General features: G+C 37.1%; 1 long non-coding RNA gene across 2 annotated transcripts in view; it reads right to left on the reverse strand.

Annotated features, from left to right (window-relative positions):
* LOC112157151 overlaps positions 1–13,735 on the reverse strand; it is an 82,724-nt gene extending 68,989 nt beyond the window's left edge. The window contains exons 1-2 of one of the 2 annotated variants that reach the window (XR_002921095.2): positions 13,459–13,669; positions 7,810–7,944 (exon numbers count right to left, since the gene is read on the reverse strand). This is a non-coding gene — a long non-coding RNA (uncharacterized LOC112157151). Of the gene's footprint in view, positions 1–7,809; positions 7,945–13,458 lie in introns of both variants that reach the window. The other variant, XR_004948047.1, reaches the window with a different exon arrangement.
* Between the last annotated feature and the right edge of the window lie 1,194 nt (positions 13,736–14,929).

A 14,929-nucleotide genomic window follows, 5' to 3' on the forward strand; every position in this document is an offset into this window, starting at 1 on the left:
TTCTGGACCCACAACTGCTCGTCTTCCTGCCCACAAAGAAAAAAAACACAAATTACTTTTAGTAGTAGTATTTTAAAAAATCAAAATGATAATCTATTAAAGAAAAACTAAAGGCTTTTTTTGTTAAAACATGGGAACCTTTCTTGTCGTATATTGGACTTGACAATTCACCAATTATTAAGAGAGAATTTGTGATTTAAAACTGAATGCAGCCTGTACAATGCTTACTATATATATATATATATATATATTTATTTATTTATTTATTTTTTTTTTTCTTGTATTTGCTGTTTTATTACGACTCCTTGCTCATGCAATCTTTTCTTTAGGTTTTGTGAATAAGAAACAATAAATATATGTGAAAAAAGGCGAGACGATAAAGGTAAATTATTCTGCCATATATTTACTTCCTAATATGAGTTTGTACATTTATGTCGTGCTTTGTGATAGAGACAGGAGCAGCTCACACTGTCTGCAGGACAAACTGGGCTTCTCACATTTAGAGCTGACTGAATTGGTGGCAGGGGTGTCTTCAGTAAAGCACAGCTTTACGTGGGAAGAGACAGAACCAAAACTGAAGATTATTCTTATAAATTAAAAAGACAAAACACTTTTATCCCTTTTCTCCTCATCTTCCTCAATTAAAATTTAAAGATCATGTTAAAAAATAAACCCTAAATTGTTACTATGGTTATATGACTAAACCAAATGTCATTTTTACAAAACAAAAAAGTAAAAAAAAAAAGGTTATTATGGGGATTCTGTTTTTTACTACTGTATTAAAAAAGTGGAATAGTGTGTTATTTTGAAAAGTGTACTCATGAACTAATTCAGTGTAATAGTCGATATAAAAATCATCTGTCATTTTTTTCTTCTTTTTTTAAACAGAAAATTCTTTCCCCAAAAGAAAAGAAAGAAAAACAGATCCTGAAGTCCTCTCATCATGGTACTTAGTTTTCTCCATCATTTTGGTTGATTAGATATTAATGTGATTTAGTGTGGAAGAATGCATGATGGACCCGACCTAAATGGCATTGACCGGTTTAAGAGTAAACATCAATTCAAGATGCACATAATCATATTACCTGGCTAATCAGAATTGATTTTTATCTGCATCAGGGTGACGGGGAAAAAAATACATGCAAATAAAAAAGGCATTTAACCATGAAAAGCTAAAATACAGGACACCTAAAGGACAAACTGCACTGGAAATTTAAAGTTTTTTTTAAAAGAGTTGCTTTGCTCAAAGTGATAATACATCTTCCCTAATGAAATACTCGTCTCCCATCCAGGTAACTTAACACGGAAAGAAATCTCTCTTTGCTAGATAAGACGGGAGCTCTTAATTAAGGCCAGTTTCAGTGAGAAACTCTCATTCCTGTAGGCCTCCTCTTCAGAATAAGGATAATTCCCATTCATTTGGAAGATCTCTTAATGATCACTCCCACACTGGACTCAGCCCCCAAATAATACCATGCCTTAATCAGCATATTCCACAATCAATTCTAGATAGATTTCCTTTGCTGCTGATTACTTTAATAACTTCAACATATCTATTAGCAAATGGGCATGTGAATGGTATCTTTGTGATGATTATCATTTAGCTATGAAAGGGGAGGGGGTAATTTAATTACCATCCAATATTGCTTTGTTCAATTATGCAGAAGCAATTTATGTTGCTTTTTATTATTGAAACGGTTGTTTTGAACAAATTAATATATCACTTTAACATTATTTAGGTAACACCGATTTTATGGCTAAAAGCCTAGACTAAAAAAAGCAATAACGATGATAAAAATGTAGTGTCCCATACTAATTTTTGAAATCTTTATGTTCTTGTTTTGCCAGAACATGTTTTCTTTATTTTGCATGCACTTGCAAACTAAAGAGTACCTAAAAAAAAGGAAGAAGAAATTGAACTTTCATAAAAAGAATGAGCATAAACTAACACAACCAATAGAAAAAAGAAGATTTAGCTGAGAAGGTTACTACATTTTACAGGTGAGGCTGACAAAAAAATAAAAAATAAATAAATTCACGTTCGCAATTTCTGAAAAACAAACTTATATTGTAAATTAAGCTAAATGACAGCATCAGATTATTTTTGTACAAGTGTGCAGACATTTTATTTTAAATAATTAAGTTCATTGAGGATCATTGGTTAATGCTAATAAGCCCTTCAGATTCTATTGTTTTTAGCCTTTTTATATACTTTTTTTATTGTAACTTTTATGAATGTTAGTTATTTCTGTTTGTTTTTATGATCTTGCCAATTAGACCTTACTCTGTCATAAATTATGAATTAATTCATTAACTGTAAATTAAAAGAAACAACTTCTAAATACCATTTCCAATTCAACAATTATTTTCCATATATGTCAAATACATTACAAAGTTGTTGTGATTCCACATTGTCGAATGCACTTTTAAACAAGAATTGTACTATTCTTTATTAAATGAATGATAAATATTGGGATTTCCAAATACATTTTGTAGGTGCACTTTCAAACCTACATAGAACCACTACTTGTTGTTCGATGTGTTTTTTTCTGTGTAGGTTTCAAGCTCACATTACGATGTCAAACTAGCTAGTTTAATAATGGCCTCTATTTTCAACAACACATCAAGAGCCTCCAGTCAAGTTAGAAGATTTAGAGCCCTTCAAAAAGTTAAGTGGATCAAGCCACAGAATACACGGTAGTGTGTGTTTTTTTCTCAAACGTATAAGTGACTTGTGATTCCAAATGTGTTCCTAATTTGTTGGATAGATGTAAGTGTTGTATTGTTGGGCAAATGTGGTTTTGTTATCGTGTGGGGGAAAAAAAATCTGTGTTGCATTAAATTTCATCACAAAAATGCTGGAAAAAATTGAACTACATTTTAAATGCATCACTGCTGCTCTCAGACTTTGCCCCGTGCGTCAGGATTTTTTTCCCTGGGAGAAACAAAAAAAAAAAACTTTTTTACCATTTGGCTGTCACTATTGACATATTCTAGGGTCTCCTCTGACTCACTGGCTATGTTATTCTGTCCCTGAGCGTATCAATGTGATCCCAAGGGGCACAAAAGTTTAGTTTTTCAAAACCACCAAAAAGATCTGAGAAATTACAAGAAAATTAGCTGAAAAGTGACTTATTCATTAAGCAACATACAACATAAAAACATGAATTAGGGTTCATATATAAAATTTCTGACATCCAATTCAATTCAGTTTTATTTATATAGCCCAATATCACATTACAGATCTCTCAATGGGCTTCACACCGGTAAGTACAAAAAAGACCAGGGGTGTCCAAATCCAGGCCTCGAGGGCCGGTGTCCAACATGCTTTCCAACCAACCTGCCGGTGAAGCTCCCTGTTGGCCAAAGACACCTGGTCCTGGTAATCTGCAGCCTTATCAACAGATAAGGTTGGGTTTGTGGGAAAACCAACAGGAAGCTGGCCCTCGAGGCCTAAATTTGGGCACCCCTGCTTTAGACCCCCCTTCTCTGTAAGGAAAAACTCATAAAAAAACAGATTCCCAGGGGGAAAAAAAAAACTCAGGCAAAGTACCAGGACTGTTAAAGAAGAATTAGCTTATCTAGCTCTACAACTACATGTTTGAATAGGTGGCAGATGGAGCTGGGACAGCTGGGGCTGGGGAGCCAGAGGCGAGGTCCACTCCCAAGAACAGGAGCACAGACTAGTCCCCTAGAATCTGAAATCTCTCCTGCTCCGAGACGCGAGACGAGCCAGAGGTACGGTCCACAGCCAAGAACAGGAGCACAGACGGGCCACCTAGAATCTGAAAACTCCACATTCCAATTGACTTGTCTGTGATATGTGTATTATGAATTATTCATAGTGATAATGCAAGTTAGACACACTCATGAAGTGTGTCTGATGCTGTTGTATGGTGCTCTAAAGGCTGATTTATAATCGTCTGCAGTGCATCTCCGTTGTGTTGTGTTGACACAAAAAGTAAAATTTTCATAAAATAGCCAGAATGTTTGCATTTTCTCTGTCACTCTGCGTCTCACGTCCATCTCTTTCCAACCAAACGTAAAATTTACTGTTTCCAGTTCGTTGACGTCAATGTTTCGTTGAAAAGTCGGAGAAATGGGAAACCGGACCAGGTTTCAAATTAAAAACTAAACAAACTGACAGTCATGAGACAGACTCCTTAAGCAACGCAATGAAGACACTCCGCAGACGAACCAGTGTAAATCCGAGGAACTCTACAGTCTACTTATTAACAAGTTCATGTAGTGGCCCATCACTGATGAACTTGTGCAAATACTGCATGACAAACTGTGCAGGTGATACATAAGTGCCCATGGAATGCTTGTAGGATTCCCACACAAACTGCAATCTGGTTGTCTAATTTGCTAATTTCTCACATGCAGGCTGGGCACAAGGAATGGTCAAAGACTGCACACTTTTCACTTGCTTGGCACTAACAGGTCAATCGGGTGATGCACTATGTTTGGAGGGGTTCAAAAGAGGAAACTGTATGACTCACCTGTATCTCTTCACACTCACTAACCCCTCGAGTGTTGTGTAGTAGGAGTTTTGTATTAGCAAGAATCTGGTGATACGATATGTATCGTGATACATGGCTCACATCGCAATATATCCTAAGATTGTGCCAGAACAATTTTTCCCTTTGTTTAAAGACTGTGATTTAGAAAAATCTAAGTCATACTAAATAGTACATGTCTCATAAGAACAAAGGCTGACAGAACCAATGAGACTGAACATTTAACACAAGCTGGTTCTCTCGAGATTTTGTTGTCCTGGTTTGGTCTTGAGCTGCTCAAAGTGTGCAGTGTTGCCAACTAGCGGTCTGGTGTAAGGATTTGCTTCAACCCGTCATCTGCAGCATGTCTTTAGATAAAAGTTGTCATCATCCTTTTTTGTTGCACAAACTCACTAACAGTTCATGATCTTGATATTTTATGCGGACCCTGTAGAGGTTTGCCAATTTTTTGCCCACAGACAGCCCATTCCACCCATAAGGGCAGCAATACCACAAGCAAAACCCCTAAGCCTCAAGCAATACCAAAGTTTTAGAAGGTCTGAATATCATAATCAGGAGTGCTAGAATAGATCACATTAAACTGTTAGGAAACTCAAAGGGTCAGTGAATATACAAAAGCCTGTTCCCCCGTTACCTCATAGCTTTTAGAAATTAAAAAAAAAGCTAGGGAAAACAAGAAAACTGTGCAATTAAAGGCCAATCCTCTCATATAAAGCAAAATAAAAGCACTGTACAAATAGCAATAAACTGTGGATAATGACCTCAGGATGCCAAAGCAATATTTTCCCTCCTTTTAATTGTACTTGTATTCACTCTCACTGTTTCATGTTAAGGGGTCAGGCTTTTTAAAGGTTTCACAGCTGCTTTGAGGGGAAGGGGACAGCATCCCGGGGCGCTTTAAGCAGTAAAGAGAGTCGCTGTGCCAGCTCCCAAGATCTGGATTCATTAGTCTCTTTAGCAGCTCAAACATTACCTTAAATGGTTGGGCCATGTGCTGGCAAGGAACTCCTCGCGCCTTGTTTCAATTACACGGAATCAAACATTGGAGGTATGCTAGGCAAGGGTCTTTATTGAAAAAGGGGAAAGATGGGAAAAATGGTTTACAAAGTTCTTGCCCTCCGTTGCCTCAGAGGGTCTCTGTGTTTTATTTGTGAACTGTCATTAAACAAAAGAAAGTGTTATTTTGGCAAACAGTTGAGTTTTCAGTACAAATGTTTTTTTTTTTTTTTTTTTGTCTTTAATAAAGCTGTGCTAACTATACTCTGCATTTTATTGCAAGGTTACTTTGATTTTATGTGACTTGTCAGTCTTATTAAAATGTCTGAAAGGATTAGATTGGATTCTGAGTGTCACTCCCCACGAACATGTTTTTCCTTTTGGACCTTGGGCTGATCTTCAGTTTGTGGAGCAGCGTTCTGGCATCATTTGCATCGTTCCGGGGACTCCTGGAGTGCCTACAGCTGCTGCCAACATAAAATCTTGTACCTCAATGCCCCTTTCCGAGTAAAAGGCCCTAATCTGCTCTCACATCCACCAGGAGTCTTTATAGGTAATGAGGTCACTCCATTGGAAAAGGATCATAAGCACACATATATAATGAGATGCAACTGGAAGGAATTGAAAGTCAGTAAACTGAAAACAAGAAGAAACAAATGAGTATACAGCGCAGGCTGTAAATTGAGGGGTTTTAGAACGCATAAAAATTGCAGCCAGGTTTGTCATAAAGTGCGGTGACCAACAGAGAACATCATTAGAATCCTGAGGGTTTATGTAGCCAATCCCACCAACCTGTTTTTAATTTTAATATTTGTTTAGCCTAAAAAAAAATCATCCAAATCATTTCATCTCCCAATGAGATTTTATTTTCATTAGCTTAGGTTTTACTCAATGCTATATACACTAATGAAAATCCTGTTTCTGGTGTTTTTTAAAATGCTCTTGTAGCATTTTTTTTCACGATAGAGAGAAGATAAACTTAAAATTGCATTTCTATGGCTGTATCAGAATTCCTCCCTGTTCCTACGGCTTCTCCCTATCTCTACATTTAACCTTCCAAAGGGAGAGATATGGAAAAATAGTGTTCTCAAATTCGGACATTACTAACCCTTGATGAAGTCATCAACAATCGGCAGTCATTTATGTTAGCACACAACTGCCAGCGCTCGGAAATACCTAACAACATCACGTTTATAACTTTGAAAAGCCCTGCTAAAACAAAATGTCATTACTTACACATGATTCGTTGAAATGATGAAAATATTATGTTCCGATTAGCACTGGTTGTGAATTTAATTTTCTCTGTGAAGCATCATTAATCTCCATATTAAAGATTCTCTTCACTTTCATGCCAAATATTTTACTGTAGACACATCCATCTTTCCATTTTTGCTCAACAATCTTCATTAAAATCAGTTCTTCTAAGTCGTCGCTCGCTTTTTCCACCAGGAAATCATTTGTTCCCTTTCTGTACCCGTCTTTAGACGTCATCCGTCTTCTTGCACCATTCTTGGATACTTCAGGATCCAATCCAACATGTCATGCAGATTCCTCACTAGAATTTTCTTTGGTGTATGCCACCGCACGAAGATTAAATGCTAAATCGAATTAGCTCGCAAAGCTAGCTGATCATAGCTAGCTTCCGGAAGCTAGCAGAAGCTGCTAGTGAAAGTGTGTGTTTGTTTTAACCTGGGGGCAGTGCAGACTCTTCCGGGAAGGGGCCGTTCTCATTTTGAGACATCAGCTTGTGAGAACCCGCTTGTTTGGTGATGAGGGTTGTTCATAGTGAGGAATGAACAGTGTAATACACTTACAAGTTTAAAATGTTGATTTGCATGGTATAGGCCCTTTAAGGGTTTTTTTTTTTACACCCAAAACCAAAAACAAAATGAAGCTCTTTTTTAAAATATCTAATAATGTCCTAAATGACTACAACTTTTGCCAACTACAACTAGTGCACCACTGCATGTTTTCTACATCACATGAAGCATAAATATTGGGAGAAATTATGCCTGTAATTACAAATTGGCGGTTCTGTATTTCAACAAGGTAATACCCTTAAAAATATATCATTTTTCAAATAAATATAATTTTTATGTGATTAAAAATAACTTAGAATCAACAACCAAGAGCATCCTTGCTGTAAAAAGTCACCAAATAATGTGGATTGATCGATGAATTTCATAATCTGCATTAAAAGTACTAGTAGAAGAGCATCTGTGAATACACAGAAACGAGAATAAAATTCTCTCCAAAACGCGGACCAGCTGGTGTTGTTGGGTTCCATGCTTACCTGAAGTTTACTTAAAATCCTAGAGCGAAGCGCGTCTCCATGAAACATATGGTCTGCCTTCTCCAGAGATTCAATGGATTGGACACAGGGCCTTTAACTGGAGATTAGCCATCAGCGCACAAGAAAGGGTCAAATCTGCCAAAAGTTAACAAAGAATCACAACTATAATTTTCAGCAATGTAGATTTCTTTTTTGTTTGAATATCGTTGTGACATAGTTATAAAAGTTATAGATTGTCTTGTCAGCTCTTTAGCAACATCGCTTATACCTTACTATGCTGTCCAGAATCAATACAATATTTCTCCCAATAAATAATGTAGGCCTGAAAAAGGTCCATTGCACACATCGACAGTTGGCTGCAATTAGGGAGCAGCAGCAGAAGTAACTGATGACAGTCCTTCCCTCCCTCTGGCTCACACAGGATCAGCAGAAAATGAAGACGCAGAGACCACTTTGTCACCGGCTGAGGGTGGACCTGGAAATGACTCCTAATGGAAAAAGGGCTCCCTGTGCCGCCACTGCAACTGCTGCTCAAAGCACTTTCTCCAGGCCGATGGGCTAACCCCAGACAGCTTCCAGCTCCCTTATCTAGGCTTTTAATATGCTCTGAGCAGCCAGAAGCAGCCGCTAACTGAGGTCAGGAGCTGTTGGTGACTGAGTGCATGCCAGTGTTTTTCTTCAAATATTTGTACATGCATGTAAATTGATCACTCTGCTTTCATTACGTGACTTCCACCCAGAAAGAAATAAAAAATAAAACACAACTACTAAATAATCTGGAAGATCTCTGAGGAAAGTCTACAGAGACAGGAACAGCGATCCTAACAAGAAAAACAAAAAGACTTGTTAGATCAATATGCAGTGACTATGTCCGTTGATACCTAGGTAACTGCACCCATCCTTGAAGCTGGGCATTCTGACCAAAGGAATGATGACTCGGGGGTTTAAATAAAGTTAAAAAATAAACACGAGTGATATCTTGTACATATGAAAAATGTGGGATGCCTGTACATGTGAATGGGACTTTTATAAAGGTTTTTTATGTAGTCTGAGAAAAAAGTGCCTATAAATGTGAAATGAAAAGGGTTGTGCTGCTGAGCTGACAGCATTTCAACAAGATGATTTATACTTCCAAAAGTCGCAATATCAACATGTCAAGATAACCATAGCATGGCCTTAAATATTCCTTAACAAATTACCAATTATCTTTCTCAATACTAATCAGATTTTCAAAAATAATTTCTCTGCTTCTGTCAACAACATGCAGTCATATATATTGCACATATTCAGTAAGACAACAGTGACGTGCAGTCAGGGGAGGCAAGTGAAGGTGTGCCTCAGCAGCAAAATATAGCTTAAAAAACTCATCAGTTACATACTATGAATATACTTTTTCATTATAAAATAAAAATAAACTGTAGTTTTGATAAAAATAAAACCCAAATATTATTTTTTAGACATGTCTATTATATGATTGTTTTTTTCTATGTTGGTTTTCAATGTTTCTTCGGTTTAAAAGTAGCGAATTTACAAATTTCCTGTTCAAATATATGAGAAATCAGTGGGTGAGGCAGTGGCAGCCTATGCCCACCTGTACCACAAACACTGACAGGAGCTGCAGCTGACGCACGGACTTTGCCGTTTCTGTCTATCATCATAAAAGATGCTCTTTTCAAATTACTTAATTTTTCAATTTTTCACTGTCTGATAACATTGGTGCCAGTTTGTGACTCATTTAGTCTTTTTATCAGCTAAAAATGCATTTTAGAAACGCACTACTTACACAGTACCCATTCCTCACCGCAGTACGCATACCTCAAGGCAGAGGGCGCTGGTGAGCCCAGAGAATGTGACACCGCAGCTAAAGAATAATAGAGTTAGTAGTAGCAAGCCAAGTGCAGCTGTCCAAATATTCTTTAGTATCATTTTCTAAATGGAGGATTACATTTTTTAAACCCAAGAATCTGTTGAGACACATCACTGGCAGTGATTTTAATTGAGACAGTTAGACTTTTAAATCTCAAGAAAAATAAGTCTTCTACAAACATTATAATATAATTGATGTGTTTCTTCAGGAGGAGCTGCACACAGACTTAATTTATAAGTAAAAGTAAGTCAATAAATAATAACAATTTTGGATAATTTTTTTCTATGCGACACTGTAAATGAAAGACAAATGTTGATCTGAAATTTCAAACAACACAGTTTAACTGTTGTCAATCAAATGGTATAAAAGCTTCTCTGTAGGGTTCATATGATTGTAAAGCTGGCTGATGATGTCAGTGCCTCACCAGCCGGCTGGTCACTTAAATGTTATTGTAAATGAAAAACATTTTAAAAAATTAAATGCAATTTATAAAATTTGCTTGCCCCATTGTCTGGTTTAAACTAGCTTCTAGCATAATCTACTCCCAGTCTACTGGACCGCTAGCATTTTCAAGTTCACTTTAACACTTCTTTCCAACACATGTTTTAACTCTAACTTCACTAACCCCTGTTGTCTGTTAGATCTTCAGGCTTAACATTTGGAAATTTCTTTCCAAATAAAGTTTACTACCCTCTGAAATTGATAAGAAAAACAGCACACACATTGAGCTGCTGGAAGCATTTCACCAAGAAGATGTATTCTTCCTCTGGTGCGTCTACTTCATACAGTTGCGCGCTACGCTGCCACCTACCGGAAAGTTTGTGAATAGCAATAACTCAAGTTGGAATAGAACCATGCAAATAACAGTAAAAGTAAGTAAATTAAAATAAAAACAATGTAAGGGGTGCCTTTTTTAACTAAAAGTATTTTCCAAGCCTCTATGAATAGGAAAGAACTTGAAGCACTCTACAAAAAAGTCAAATATGAAAAAAAACACTGTTAAGATCCATTATAAATGTCTATATTAACTTTTTTTTTTATTGAGTAAGAAGACCAACTGATGTGCAAATTGTCTGATTTAAAATTAATAATGAGTAATAATACATTTTAACTAAGCATGCCTTTTCGGCACCATACGGTCAAACTAGCAAATATACACAAAAAAGACCCAACAGTGCACAAACAAATCAGGACAAAGAGGACCACAGTGGGGTACAAAGGGGCTTTTAAAGTTGGTTGAAAGCAGTATTTTGGATTGGATGTGATGTGCAGTTGGGAGCCAGTGGATCTGCTGGAGAACAGGTGTCATGTGACAAGGTGGATGGAGTGTTTTTTTTATTATGAGTTTGACTTTGTGCAGAAACCAATTAGTAAAAAACTGTAAGAATCAAGTTAAGAAGCCATCAGACTGTGAACCAAAGTGGCAGCAGTTGGTTCCAGGACGGAACTTTGGAGCACAATGGAGGTAACAGGAAGTGACTGAGAAGTGAATGTTTTTTAAAACCCCACTACAGTAAAAATAATGTTTTGGGTGTTTTTAGCATGTTATTGTGGTGTTTCTTCTCACAATGGAGGATAAATGTAAAGAAAATTAGGCTCAAAACTGCATTTCTGAATATTTAAATTTTTTTTAAATTGTTGTGAATCAGAAGCTACAAAAATGCTGTTGGAAAATCTATTAGCAGTACTTCCACTCCAACAGTCCCACTCCCAACTCCAAGGAGAATTTCTGATGAACCTTTGCCTCTCTGCAGAAACTGTGTCCTAGAAAACTTTTTTAAAAATTTTAGCTAATAATCAAACAAGACCTGGTAACACTTTTAAATGGACCAAAAGATGGTCAGAGTGAGACTTTAATAGAATAGGCTAAGTGAGCCAAAGATTTGAACTGGTCAGAGGTTGTTTGAGTGCTGCTGAAAGCTGGAAGTCTGTCCAGGAGGATGGTGTTGAGTACAGAATGAGTTGCTAGAAGGGTGTTTCAGTGAAAATTCAAGGTCTGAAGTTGCTCATAATTACAATTGAACAGGAGGTGGACATAAAGCTGAGGAGTCGCTGCTTTTAGACCTGACAATTGCAACTGTTAGTTATAATTTTATAAGTTTGTTTTTTTTTTTATTTTAAAAACCTTTTCAAACTTGTATTCACCGAGAGCAGTGGGAGTCAGCAGCACTAGAAGTCTGCTTTTTTTTTTTTTAAACAGAATCTATGTTTGCATCCCATGAGCGCTTCCAGATAAAAACGAAGGTAGTTCTGGTTAAACCAGCTTCTGCCCATAGGGAAGACAATTTATCTAACTCCTTTTGCTCCCAAATATGTTCCCCTCAAAGGATTTTTCCATCTTTTCTGTTACTACTAACAATTCTGTGAGCAATAAAACATTTTACCAGGGCAGTCAAAGATGTCATACTTGTATGAAGCACCATTTTGGGACAAACTTAACATAAGCAGTGACAAAGACAGGCGGATGCAGCCTCTCTTTATGTCACTGTGCACCAGCCTGCAGGTGTCTTCAAGTGATGGAGAGGGCTTTGGGAAACATTTATTTCTCTGATCCACTTTATCGACCGGGCCACTGTCAGAAAGTAGCAAGCAGTGGTAGGGGGGCTTGAGTGGAGCAAGTGGCTCTCGGCGCACACATTGACACCGAAGCGGACTTTACCACTTTCTCTTTAGCTGTGAGCCTGGAACCTCTTTATGGTGATTGTTTTATCAGCGTTCCTGTCCGTCCCCTGGGAGACCGAGGTCCAAGGAGGATGACCCTCATTTTCTGAAAGCAAAGTGTTCAGTATTGATCAGCAGGAATGAGCAGCCCTGACATGGGTTAATTTACTGGAGCTGGAAAGGTTCATTGTTTCCTGTCATTCCTGAACTGATCACACTGACCTTTGCCGCACTGTCCTGTCTTGTACAGAATGTCCACACGTACATGTGCACACACACACCTACAAATGGATAGTTTCAAATGGGTTCTCTCCTCACTGACTGACTGACTGACCTAAGCTGATTTTCACAGAGGCTTTCGATGCATAGCTAAAAAATTATTTCTAACGCAGGAACAGATATTTTTTTCATTAAATAAACTGATCAGGAAAAATATTAATTGAAAGTTACTCCATGAAACAACATTAAATTCATTTAACGAAAAATTCCTAAATGAGGACAGTGAATTAATCTACAGTGTATTGTGAGCTCATGCAAAGCAACAGCAAATCAAAACAGAACATGCTGCATCGATGAATCATCAGTCATCTAAACATAGGATTTAAATACATGCTTTTCTTTGATCAGTATTTATTTCAATAAATATTTCCATTAAATTAAGATCAGTCATTATGAAACCGTTTTGCATTTTTATAACCCTACTACAGATGTTTTAGAATTTGTTTATCATCTGTTACATGGAGCAATTAAAACACTTAGTATTTGGTGCTGGATTGAAAATAAAGCAATTAAAGCCATGAAGTCAGTTCACTGAATAACCACTAGGTGAATTTTCTCTTGCAAGTGAATCTCCACTACTGACTAATGTAAACCTATCAAATGTTACATCATAAATAATTTTTCATTTCAAAAACATTTTTGTCATCTGTGGTGAGATTTAAATTATAGACCATAAAATTTATTTTATCCATTCCAGCAACTAAGTAATCGATGATGTGACCATTTGCTCTGTTTATCTAATAAATAAAATCATTGCTCACTTCCAGCAGCCAAACCCTTAGATTTAGGGAACATTTTGAGTTGTACCTAAATGTGAAGTATGCAATTTATCAGTAACTTACAGATGTCTTTACGTTAGGTTACGCTACGTCCTCCTGCTGCTCCTCCTGCTGCCTGGCTTCTTCTTCTTCTTGTGTGGTTTTATGGCAGTTGGCACACAGCTTTAAGGTTTCCGCCACCTACTGGTATGGAGTGTGGGTCAGAACGTCAACCCACTAATTCCCTTATATTTTATTAATTTCATTTGTCTGCTTCAAAAAAGAAATTAAAAAAAGAATAACTATTGGTGTTGATAAAAATTTCTGTTATTTCCCATTTTATTCCTTTGCTGCCTGGATGTCCTTCCATCCAGTCCCTTTGGCTCACCTGGTAGGTGCGATTCCCGCCTTGGCTGCTCACGTGGTCCCTTGGGCAAGACACCTAACCCCAAATTGCCTCTGTGGTGGAAGGTTGGCATCAGTGTTTGGCAGCAGAGCCACCACCAGTGTGTGAATGTGTGTGTGAATGGGTCTGTGACTGTAAAGCGGCTTGGGCCTTCAAGGAAGGTAGAAAGCACTATACAAGTATACTTCATTTACCATCATGCCATTGTTTAAACGCTCTCCTGCTAGCTTACAGCCTCTCAAAACCCCAAACTAACATTAGTGAAGCAACAAAAATTACGAACAATGTTGAAGATATCCAGTCGTACAGTTCTGAGCCAGATGTCAGCTTGGACGGGGAAAATAAAGACCTACATGGATCTTTTTCTCTACAAGTGGATGCATCGGAATAGAGCAGAGTTGGCAGAGTTTGACTTGCCCATTTCAGTTACTGCATCACAACTGAGAGCTTTTTCCAACAGCATTTTTTAGTCTGATTAACAACAATCTGAATAAAGAAATATTCAGAATTGCTGTTTTAAGCTTAAGTTATTTTATCTGTCCTCCATTATTAGACAAATGCCACAAGAAAATGTTAAAAGCACAATATTCATTGGAGTGAGTGCAGCTATGTAAAGACGACAGCTCAATATTTTCACAAATTTGAAATGAAATATGATCAATATTAAAATCATATCTTCTGCTCAGAGTATTGAAAAAGTCACAGGTCAAAGGTGAATGTCTTTGGCTGAAAAGGCCAGTTTGGTTACATTCAAAGGTCAAAGCCTTAATGCAACGCTCAATTCAAGCTTATTAGGGGCACGGCCTGAAAACCAAACTAGATCTTTACTGCAGGGCCACATTGTTGAAGAGGATGAAATCCTAACAAAAGGAGGTTTACTTTTAATAGATAAATCATTTATGTAACCAGCAAGAGTTCCTGACCTGACAGATTTGAACTGCTTTGATATTTATTTCACTGAAACAAATGCAGTGCGGAAAAAAAGGGGTTTTTATATATGTGCTTGGAAATTATAAACAAGTTCAAGATATGTTCAAGTATCAGATATCAGAATATAAAAATGTTTTTCTTTACTTTCAGAGCCTTATAGTGGCATCAGTGAACAACATTTTGTATTTGAAATATCAATGATAAAAATGTGCATCCATA

Source organism: Oryzias melastigma, linkage group LG1, assembly GCF_002922805.2.
Source record: "Oryzias melastigma strain HK-1 linkage group LG1, ASM292280v2, whole genome shotgun sequence".
NCBI classification, from domain to species: Eukaryota; Metazoa; Chordata; class Actinopteri; order Beloniformes; family Adrianichthyidae; genus Oryzias; species Oryzias melastigma.